Consider the following 9,936-nt stretch of genomic DNA (forward strand, 5'->3'; position numbering starts at 1 on the left):
GACCAGAGAAGGCAGGCCTGTGGTTATCGGGGCCTCAGCCTCAGAGGGGGCAAAAGGAGAGAAAAGTTCCTGTGACAGCTGACCCGTAAACTCATCTAAATCATCCAGTCTGTCACCCTGTGCAGGAGTTAACTGATCCTCCTCCTCATCATCATCATCAAAACTCACTAAGAGATTTTTCTCAGCTTGTTCTGTAACGACTGGTGGAGTTTTTGGTCTCTGTTCTGTCAGGTGTTTTTTCTTTTCTGGTCTTTTCCCCTTAGGAGACTGTATAGGGGCCTGTATAGGGGCCTGTACAGGAGGGTTCAGAGGTGGAAAATCATCTCCCAGAAGCCAGTCGTTCCTCATAGGAGACCAGCCTGACATTAAAGTGGGCGATGTTTGTATCTGGATGTGTGTGACCCCTGTCTTAGGTCTGACGACCCCTGTGTTGACCGTTTCTGTCCCCTGCTGAGCTGAGGCTAGATCTGCACCACTAACCACCTGAGCAAATGTTCTGTTGCTACTGGTTTCAGAATTCGATGGTACTCTAGACCCAGATGGAGTCCCAGAACGCAATTCGGTCAGGACCAAAGTTTCGGCCTGCTGAATTGCCCTCTGGGAGATCCTTTTGCCAAAATTTCTCATCGCCCATTTGACAGCGATCTCAAAAGCGTGTAACCAGTCTTTTCTCTGTGTCTCTCCCCGTAAGATCCCCAGTGTGTGCTTTATGATATCCTCATAATGTTGCTGTAACACCAACTGTGTCGTAAACGCCCAGTTCTTTGCATTACCCTCCAGCAATTCTTTTGTGGACATTGTGGGGGCAAAGGGTTTGATCACACTTTTAAGAAGCTCTGTTAACCTTTTAAGAGTGACAGGCTGGTTATCTTCTATCCGTGTGTCAATATTACTGAGGTGATGGACAGATCTGATCAGATGATACATATTCTTAATAATTCTCCGAAAAGTGGGAGAAGCAGGAGAGTATTCTGTATTTTTTTGTGAATCAAAGTGAGTTTTTTGGCCCATTCTTTTTTTCTGGTGAACATATTTTTGTGCAAACTGGCCATTCTCACGTCTCCTGTTCTTTTCTACATTACGAGGAGAATTTTGTGTGTTTCTGTATCTCTGGTCAGTAAACCTGTTCTGTTCAGTGGGGTAAAAAATCCTATTTTCCCCAAAAGTCACTCTCTTTTGTTTGGGTTTAAATCCCCGATTTAAAGGGCGTCGATCACGTGACTGACGACGGAAAGGATTTACAGTATTCTCCGATCGAGTTTCATTCTGTACTCTGTTACTGTAACCCGCGAGTGATTCTCCGTGTCTGATGACCTCATATGGGAAGTCACGAGATCGCTCGACAAAATAATCGTCCCTCATAAATCGTCCCCGTCTGGGGAAATCCCTGTTATCTGTGTGAGGGATCAGACGCGCTCGAGGGGTCGTGAAACGACCCTTGTTCTGAAAAACGAACACCATCCTTATTTTACTGAACGATCAAATCCACAACTGTGTATTCTTTTAATCTTTTATTCTATTTCTGAAAATTTAAAAAAATGTTTTTTTGTCCTTTTATATTTTTTTAACTTTTTTTTTTTTTTTTTTTTTTTTTTTTTTTTTTTTTTTTTTTTTTTTTTTTTTTTTTTTTGGATTTTCTTGTGTTTTTTTTTTTTTTTTTTTTTTTTTTTTTTTTTTTTTTTAACAATAAAGAGATAAACCAACTTTTTTTGGATTTTGTAGTGTTTTTTTTAACAGTATGAAATGAACCAGATGTGTGATTTTATATGAAATCAAAAGAAAAAAGATCAAAGGATCAAAATAAAATTTCAAAATAATGGAAAAAAACAAAAATATATTTTCTTTTAGGGAAATAAATGTTTCTGTGTTCAAGCCTATATCGCGACGTTTCGATACTTTGATGTATCTTCTTCAGGCAGGCTTGAACTTTTAAATTTTCTGTTTTATCTCGAGATACAAAATAACCGTTTTACTAAATCACCAACCAAGATGTTACTGCAAGCAGTGCAACAATCCTTCTGACTCAGACTGCGTTCCGTTAGGTATATCAAAGCCAGTCGATGACGTCATCGGCACGCCATCCTCCAATCCCTTCAAACCAATACAAAATTCAAACCAAACAAGCACACGATGCATTTTTCAAATTTGAATTATGTACGTTGCATTTTTTATTTTTATTTATTTTTAGTCGAAGCATGTTGCTTTTTTTATATAGAGAAATTTTTTTTCTTTGCTTTTTTCAAATTTAAACGATGCTCTTTGCCTCTTTCAATTTGAAAAATGCAGCTCCTCAGTCTGCATGTAACAAAGAAAACAATGCATCCCTCGAATGTGCTCCAAGTAGCCATAAATAATGTTTTTTAATCATTTATGACTATTAAAGCCCTCTAGTGCCTCATAATATATGTATTTTTATTTATTGTATATTTATGTATATTCAGTTCTGTTTCTGTATGTTTTTCACAATCATCTCTTTCTGTTTTATAGATAGATACTGAAAAAAATATATTCTAGTGCCCATGAAGTATTTATAATTTTATCTTTATGCTTTTTTATGCTTTTTATATTTGTATTATATTTATCCTCGTGTGTCTTTCTAAGTAATCCATGAAAACCATGAATTCTAGTGCCCATGAAGTATGTATTCATATTTTAATTTTTTAATATGTATTAGGGTGTATATTTATTTATTTTAATAATAATAATAAAAAATAAGAACATATGAAAGCCCATAAAGTGTGGTTCCGCTGAGTACCCACTAGAGGTCATGAGAAGAGAGGGCCCAGAGAGGGAGGCTCAGGCTGGGTTAGGAAAAAGGAGAGTTTTCCCAGGATAGGACCCTGAGGGTCCCACTCTGGGTTGTGCACGGTCCATCCCTCCACTGGTCACCCCCAAATCACATACAGACCAAGAGAGGTCACAGCAGGCCAACTGTTAAGGGCTGTTCATAGGGCTATTGAGGCCAGGGCTATTCAGTTTAGGTCTGGTTAAGTTTAGGTTTGTGCAGGATGGGTCTGTAAAATCCAGGTATGAATCCTGGGGTGTCTGGTAAGTTTTAGGTTTTGGGTATGGTGGGTTGGTTAGGTTTAGGTTGTGTTATGGTTAGTCGGTTAGGTTTAGGTTTGGGTTAAGGTCAGGTAGATCTCCTAAGTCTCATTAAGACCTCTTGGGAATTTTGTATCAAGTCTCATGATCCATAATCTTTCATATTTGAGTCTATCACACAACGACCAGAATGGGTCAGATTGAAGTCCAGTCACCCTGAAGGCCTCAAGGCCGTGGGTGAGGAAGTGCTGGACTACGTGTCTACGTTTCTCTATTTTATTTTTTATGTTGTGTGTGTGCTGATAGACTCGGACCTTTAAAGCATTTTTTGTCTGGCCTACATATTGTTTGGAACACTTTGTACAATAAATCAAATAAATACAGTTCTCTGTTACTGGAGTGAGATGCTGTGAGATCTGAAAGACTTGTTTTGTTGAACGATTGAATACCCATTTTTTCTGATCAAAGTATTTACAGAGTGACTTTTTCTTCTGTGGTGCCATAGGTCTGAGTTTGCTATTTACTAGAACGTCTGATAAATTTGTATTTCTCCTATAGGCAGCTATTTGTTTGTGTTTCTGCAAGAAGGGAGTGTTTTCAAAGAACCTTTCAAAATTAGACTTAGCTGCACGGTTTAATTGTTTGCTCATTAGCGAGAAATTGGACACTAATGGAATAATTTTGTTCTTTTCACCCTCTTTAGGGTCCCTTGGAGTCCCGGGGAGGAGAAAAGTCTTCAGAGCCCTTCTTAAGAAGGACCTCGAGTATCCTCTGTCCCTCAGGGCCCTGAACAGAATTTTGGTTGCTTCCATAAAACAGGAATGTTCTGTGCATATCCTGTGAAATCTGAGTAATTGAGATTTCACTATCCCTTTAAATGTATGTTTAGGATGGAAGCTGTGTTTGTGCAGTAAGGAATGCGTGTCCGTTTCTTTGAAATACACTCTAAAGTCTAGCTGTCCTGTCTCTTCAAATTTCTGTCCCTTATATGACACCACATCTAGAAAGTTGACCTCTGTGGGGTCAATTGTATATTTAATTGTAATAGATCTCTGATGGGCATTCAAGTGTTCTGCAAAGTCCTTAAAATCATCCATGGAGTAAGACCACACTCCCCATATGTCATCCAGAAATCTAAAGTAATGCAGAGGCCTTTTTGTGCACGAACCCAGAGCCGATTGTTCCCATCTCGCCATGAAGATGTTGGCGTAGGAAGGGGCAAACTTTTTGCCCATGGCTGTGCCTTTAACTTGCAAATAATATTTAGAATTAAATTCAAAGTCATTTTTAGTTAGGTTTATATCTAATAATTTTAAAATATAATCATCAGGCCTTTTTGGGTCTGGATATTGGAGCATGCACTCCTGGACCGCCTGGAGGCCTGCTTCAGTTTCTATGTTCGTATATAAGCTGTCAATATCTATGGTGAACAAAAAGGCTCCTCTGGGAATACTGATATCTTTAACTTTCTGGATGAAGTCATAAGTGTCCTTCAGATAGCTCGGGTGTTTCTGAGAGATGGGGTTCAGATAATACTCGATGTACTCAGCTGTCTGATAAGTTTCACTGTTGCAATCAGACACTATGGGTCTGCCGGGTGGAATCTCGTGTGGAATACTCCATTTTTCAGGCTCCTTGTGAATCTTAGGCAATAAATAAAATCTTCTCATTCGAGGAGTGCCACTGCCGCTTAAATAATCCCTCTGTTTTGAGTTAATGATGCCCTTGTCATACATCTGTTCTAAGATTTTTCTAACCTGTTTCATGGTTTCAAAATAAATGGGTTCTTCTAAGGGTTTGTAGTGGTCACTGATGTTTAATTGTCTCTCTCCCTCCCAGACATATTGCTCTCTGTCCATGATGACAATGGCATTTCCCTTGTCAGCAGGTTTAATCACAATTTCTCTGAGGTTTTTTAGTGTGTTCAAGGCCCTCAGTTCCTCCCTCTGGAGGTTGGGCCTTGGTTTCAAGCTCCAATTCAAGTTCTTATAAGCATACTCATCAGCTGTGATCAGCTGGCCTACTTGTTTGGGAAGTCTGCTCAAGGCCGGAGTCCAATCTGAATTGTGTGTGAAAGGTAATCTTTGTTTTTTAATCTTTTTACCCTCAAAATAAACCTCTAATTTTATTCTTCTATGAAATTTTTGTAAATCCAGTCTAAGTTGATGTTTAAAATCTTTCATCTTTTGAACAGACGGAATAAATGTGAGGCCTTTCATGAGCAGGGATGACTGTGAGGGAGAGAGAGTAAAGTGTTTGGAAAGATTCACAACAAGCCTGTGTGCACCCTTTCTCGGGTGTTCACTCACTACAAGTTTAAATATCGTGCCCAGTGTTCCAACATGTTCCTGGCTGTCTCTGCAGTCCAGTGCAGGCCGTCACTCTCTACCTGAAACCGATCCTCTGGCAGGAGGGGGATGAAGGAATAATTTTCCTCTATGTAATTGTTTAATTCATCTAAAAATATTTTTTCTCCTTCTGGGAGAGATTGGGGGATATTGATCAGGGGGATCCACAGTTGGGCCTCTGGCAGTCTCTCTTGTGCCACCTGACTCAATCTGGCACACTCTCTCATCGCTGAGATGCGTAATCTTTGTGTGCGGTTATTCAGGCCGAATGCCAAGACTATTTTTTCTACTTGTGTGTCTACTGTAGCTTTTTCTATCAGATTGGCAGCGTGCTGCAATTTAGCCCCTGGAAAACTGTCAATCTGTAAATCAGGAATGTCAAAAGCGGGAATCCTGCTCAAATTGGAGTCCCCGATGACCACGTGTTTCTCTTTGAGTGCCAGTTTCCACTCATTGAACTTCTTGTTAGTTCTAAGGTGCGTGTACGGCCTACGTAGTGCCCTTTGACCTTGAGTGTCGGCTACAGAGGTTTCAACTGTTTTACTCATTTTCTCTGCTTGTCTGTTTTTTTCTGTTTCAGAGATAATGTTTTCCATTTTTTTGGAAGTTTCCCCCCTCTCTGTCTCCTGAGGAGCCCCTGGTTGAAGAGATGTCACAGAATATTCTGAAAAATCAAAGTCTGAGAGATTTGGTGACCCTGACGGATTTTGGAAGATCTGGGCACTCTCAGCTGTGTCCCTTAGAGGATTTACTCTATGTACTGCATTGGCTACAATGGGGACCAGAGAAGGCAGGCCTGTGGTTATCGGGGCCTCAGCCTCAGAGGGGGCAAAAGGAGAGAAAAGTTCCTGTGACAGCTGACCCGTAAACTCATCTAAATCATCCAGTCTGTCACCCTGTGCAGGAGTTAACTGATCCTCCTCCTCATCATCATCATCAAAACTCACTAAGAGATTTTTCTCAGCTTGTTCTGTAACGACTGGTGGAGTTTTTGGTCTCTGTTCTGTCAGGTGTTTTTTCTTTTCTGGTCTTTTCCCCTTAGGAGACTGTATAGGGGCCTGTATAGGGGCCTGTACAGGAGGGTTCAGAGGTGGAAAATCATCTCCCAGAAGCCAGTCGTTCCTCATAGGAGACCAGCCTGACATTAAAGTGGGCGATGTTTGTATCTGGATGTGTGTGACCCCTGTCTTAGGTCTGACGACCCCTGTGTTGACCGTTTCTGTCCCCTGCTGAGCTGAGGCTAGATCTGCACCACTAACCACCTGAGCAAATGTTCTGTTGCTACTGGTTTCAGAATTCGATGGTACTCTAGACCCAGATGGAGTCCCAGAACGCAATTCGGTCAGGACCAAAGTTTCGGCCTGCTGAATTGCCCTCTGGGAGATCCTTTTGCCAAAATTTCTCATCGCCCATTTGACAGCGATCTCAAAAGCGTGTAACCAGTCTTTTCTCTGTGTCTCTCCCCGTAAGATCCCCAGTGTGTGCTTTATGATATCCTCATAATGTTGCTGTAACACCAACTGTGTCGTAAACGCCCAGTTCTTTGCATTACCCTCCAGCAATTCTTTTGTGGACATTGTGGGGGCAAAGGGTTTGATCACACTTTTAAGAAGCTCTGTTAACCTTTTAAGAGTGACAGGCTGGTTATCTTCTATCCGTGTGTCAATATTACTGAGGTGATGGACAGATCTGATCAGATGATACATATTCTTAATAATTCTCCGAAAAGTGGGAGAAGCAGGAGAGTATTCTGTATTTTTTTGTGAATCAAAGTGAGTTTTTTGGCCCATTCTTTTTTTCTGGTGAACATATTTTTGTGCAAACTGGCCATTCTCACGTCTCCTGTTCTTTTCTACATTACGAGGAGAATTTTGTGTGTTTCTGTATCTCTGGTCAGTAAACCTGTTCTGTTCAGTGGGGTAAAAAATCCTATTTTCCCCAAAAGTCACTCTCTTTTGTTTGGGTTTAAATCCCCGATTTAAAGGGCGTCGATCACGTGACTGACGACGGAAAGGATTTACAGTATTCTCCGATCGAGTTTCATTCTGTACTCTGTTACTGTAACCCGCGAGTGATTCTCCGTGTCTGATGACCTCATATGGGAAGTCACGAGATCGCTCGACAAAATAATCGTCCCTCATAAATCGTCCCCGTCTGGGGAAATCCCTGTTATCTGTGTGAGGGATCAGACGCGCTCGAGGGGTCGTGAAACGACCCTTGTTCTGAAAAACGAACACCATCCTTATTTTACTGAACGATCAAATCCACAACTGTGTATTCTTTTAATCTTTTATTCTATTTCTGAAAATTTAAAAAAATGTTTTTTTTGTCCTTTTATATTTTTTTAACTTTTTTTTTTTTTTTTTTTTTTTTTTTGGATTTTCTTGTGTTTTTTTTTTTTTTTTTTTTTTTTTTTTTTTTTTTTTTTTTTTTTTTTTTTAACAATAAAGAGATAAACCAACTTTTTTTGGATTTTGTAGTGTTTTTTTTAACAGTATGAAATGAACCAGATGTGTGATTTTATATGAAATCAAAAGAAAAAAGATCAAAGGATCAAAATAAAATTTCAAAATAATGGAAAAAAACAAAAATATATTTTCTTTTAGGGAAATAAATGTTTCTGTGTTCAAGCCTATATCGCGACGTTTCGATACTTTGATGTATCTTCTTCAGGCAGGCTTGAACTTTTAAATTTTCTGTTTTATCTCGAGATACAAAATAACCGTTTTACTAAATCACCAACCAAGATGTTACTGCAAGCAGTGCAACAATCCTTCTGACTCAGACTGCGTTCCGTTAGGTATATCAAAGCCAGTCGATGACGTCATCGGCACGCCATCCTCCAATCCCTTCAAACCAATACAAAATTCAAACCAAACAAGCACACGATGCATTTTTCAAATTTGAATTATGTACGTTGCATTTTTTATTTTTATTTATTTTTAGTCGAAGCATGTTGCTTTTTTTATATAGAGAAATTTTTTTTCTTTGCTTTTTTCAAATTTAAACGATGCTCTTTGCCTCTTTCAATTTGAAAAATGCAGCTCCTCAGTCTGCATGTAACAAAGAAAACAATGCATCCCTCGAATGTGCTCCAAGTAGCCATAAATAATGTTTTTTAATCATTTATGACTATTAAAGCCCTCTAGTGCCTCATAATATATGTATTTTTATTTATTGTATATTTATGTATATTCAGTTCTGTTTCTGTATGTTTTTCACAATCATCTCTTTCTGTTTTATAGATAGATACTGAAAAAAATATATTCTAGTGCCCATGAAGTATTTATAATTTTATCTTTATGCTTTTTTATGCTTTTTATATTTGTATTATATTTATCCTCGTGTGTCTTTCTAAGTAATCCATGAAAACCATGAATTCTAGTGCCCATGAAGTATGTATTCATATTTTAATTTTTTAATATGTATTAGGGTGTATATTTATTTATTTTAATAATAATAATAAAAAATAAGAACATATGAAAGCCCATAAAGTGTGGTTCCGCTGAGTACCCACTAGAGGTCATGAGAAGAGAGGGCCCAGAGAGGGAGGCTCAGGCTGGGTTAGGAAAAAGGAGAGTTTTCCCAGGATAGGACCCTGAGGGTCCCACTCTGGGTTGTGCACGGTCCATCCCTCCACTGGTCACCCCCCAAATCACATACAGACCAAGAGAGGTCACAGCAGGCCAACTGTTAAGGGCTGTTCATAGGGCTATTGAGGCCAGGGCTATTCAGTTTAGGTCTGGTTAAGTTTAGGTTTGTGCAGGATGGGTCTGTAAAATCCAGGTATGAATCCTGGGGTGTCTGGTAAGTTTTAGGTTTTGGGTATGGTGGGTTGGTTAGGTTTAGGTTGTGTTATGGTTAGTCGGTTAGGTTTAGGTTTGGGTTAAGGTCAGGTAGATCTCCTAAGTCTCATTAAGACCTCTTGGGAATTTTGTATCAAGTCTCATGATCCATAATCTTTCATATTTGAGTCTATCACACAACGACCAGAATGGGTCAGATTGAAGTCCAGTCACCCTGAAGGCCTCAAGGCCGTGGGTGAGGAAGTGCTGGACTACGTGTCTACGTTTCTCTATTTTATTTTTTATGTTGTGTGTGTGCTGATAGACTCGGACCTTTAAAGCATTTTTTGTCTGGCCTACATATTGTTTGGAACACTTTGTACAATAAATCAAATAAATACAGTTCTCTGTTACTGGAGTGAGATGCTGTGAGATCTGAAAGACTTGTTTTGTTGAACGATTGAATACCCATTTTTTTCTGATCAAAGTATTTACAGAGTGACTTTTTCTTCTGTGGTGCCATAGGTCTGAGTTTGCTATTTACTAGAACGTCTGATAAATTTGTATTTCTCCTATAGGCAGCTATTTGTTTGTGTTTCTGCAAGAAGGGAGTGTTTTCAAAGAACCTTTCAAAATTAGACTTAGCTGCACGGTTTAATTGTTTGCTCATTAGCGAGAAATTGGACACTAATGGAATAATTTTGTTCTTTTCACCCTCTTTAGGGTCCCTTGGAGTCCCGGGGAGGAGAAAAGTCTTC

This window comes from Carassius gibelio, chromosome A18 (genome assembly GCF_023724105.1).
Source record: "Carassius gibelio isolate Cgi1373 ecotype wild population from Czech Republic chromosome A18, carGib1.2-hapl.c, whole genome shotgun sequence".
NCBI classification, from domain to species: domain Eukaryota; kingdom Metazoa; phylum Chordata; class Actinopteri; order Cypriniformes; family Cyprinidae; genus Carassius; species Carassius gibelio.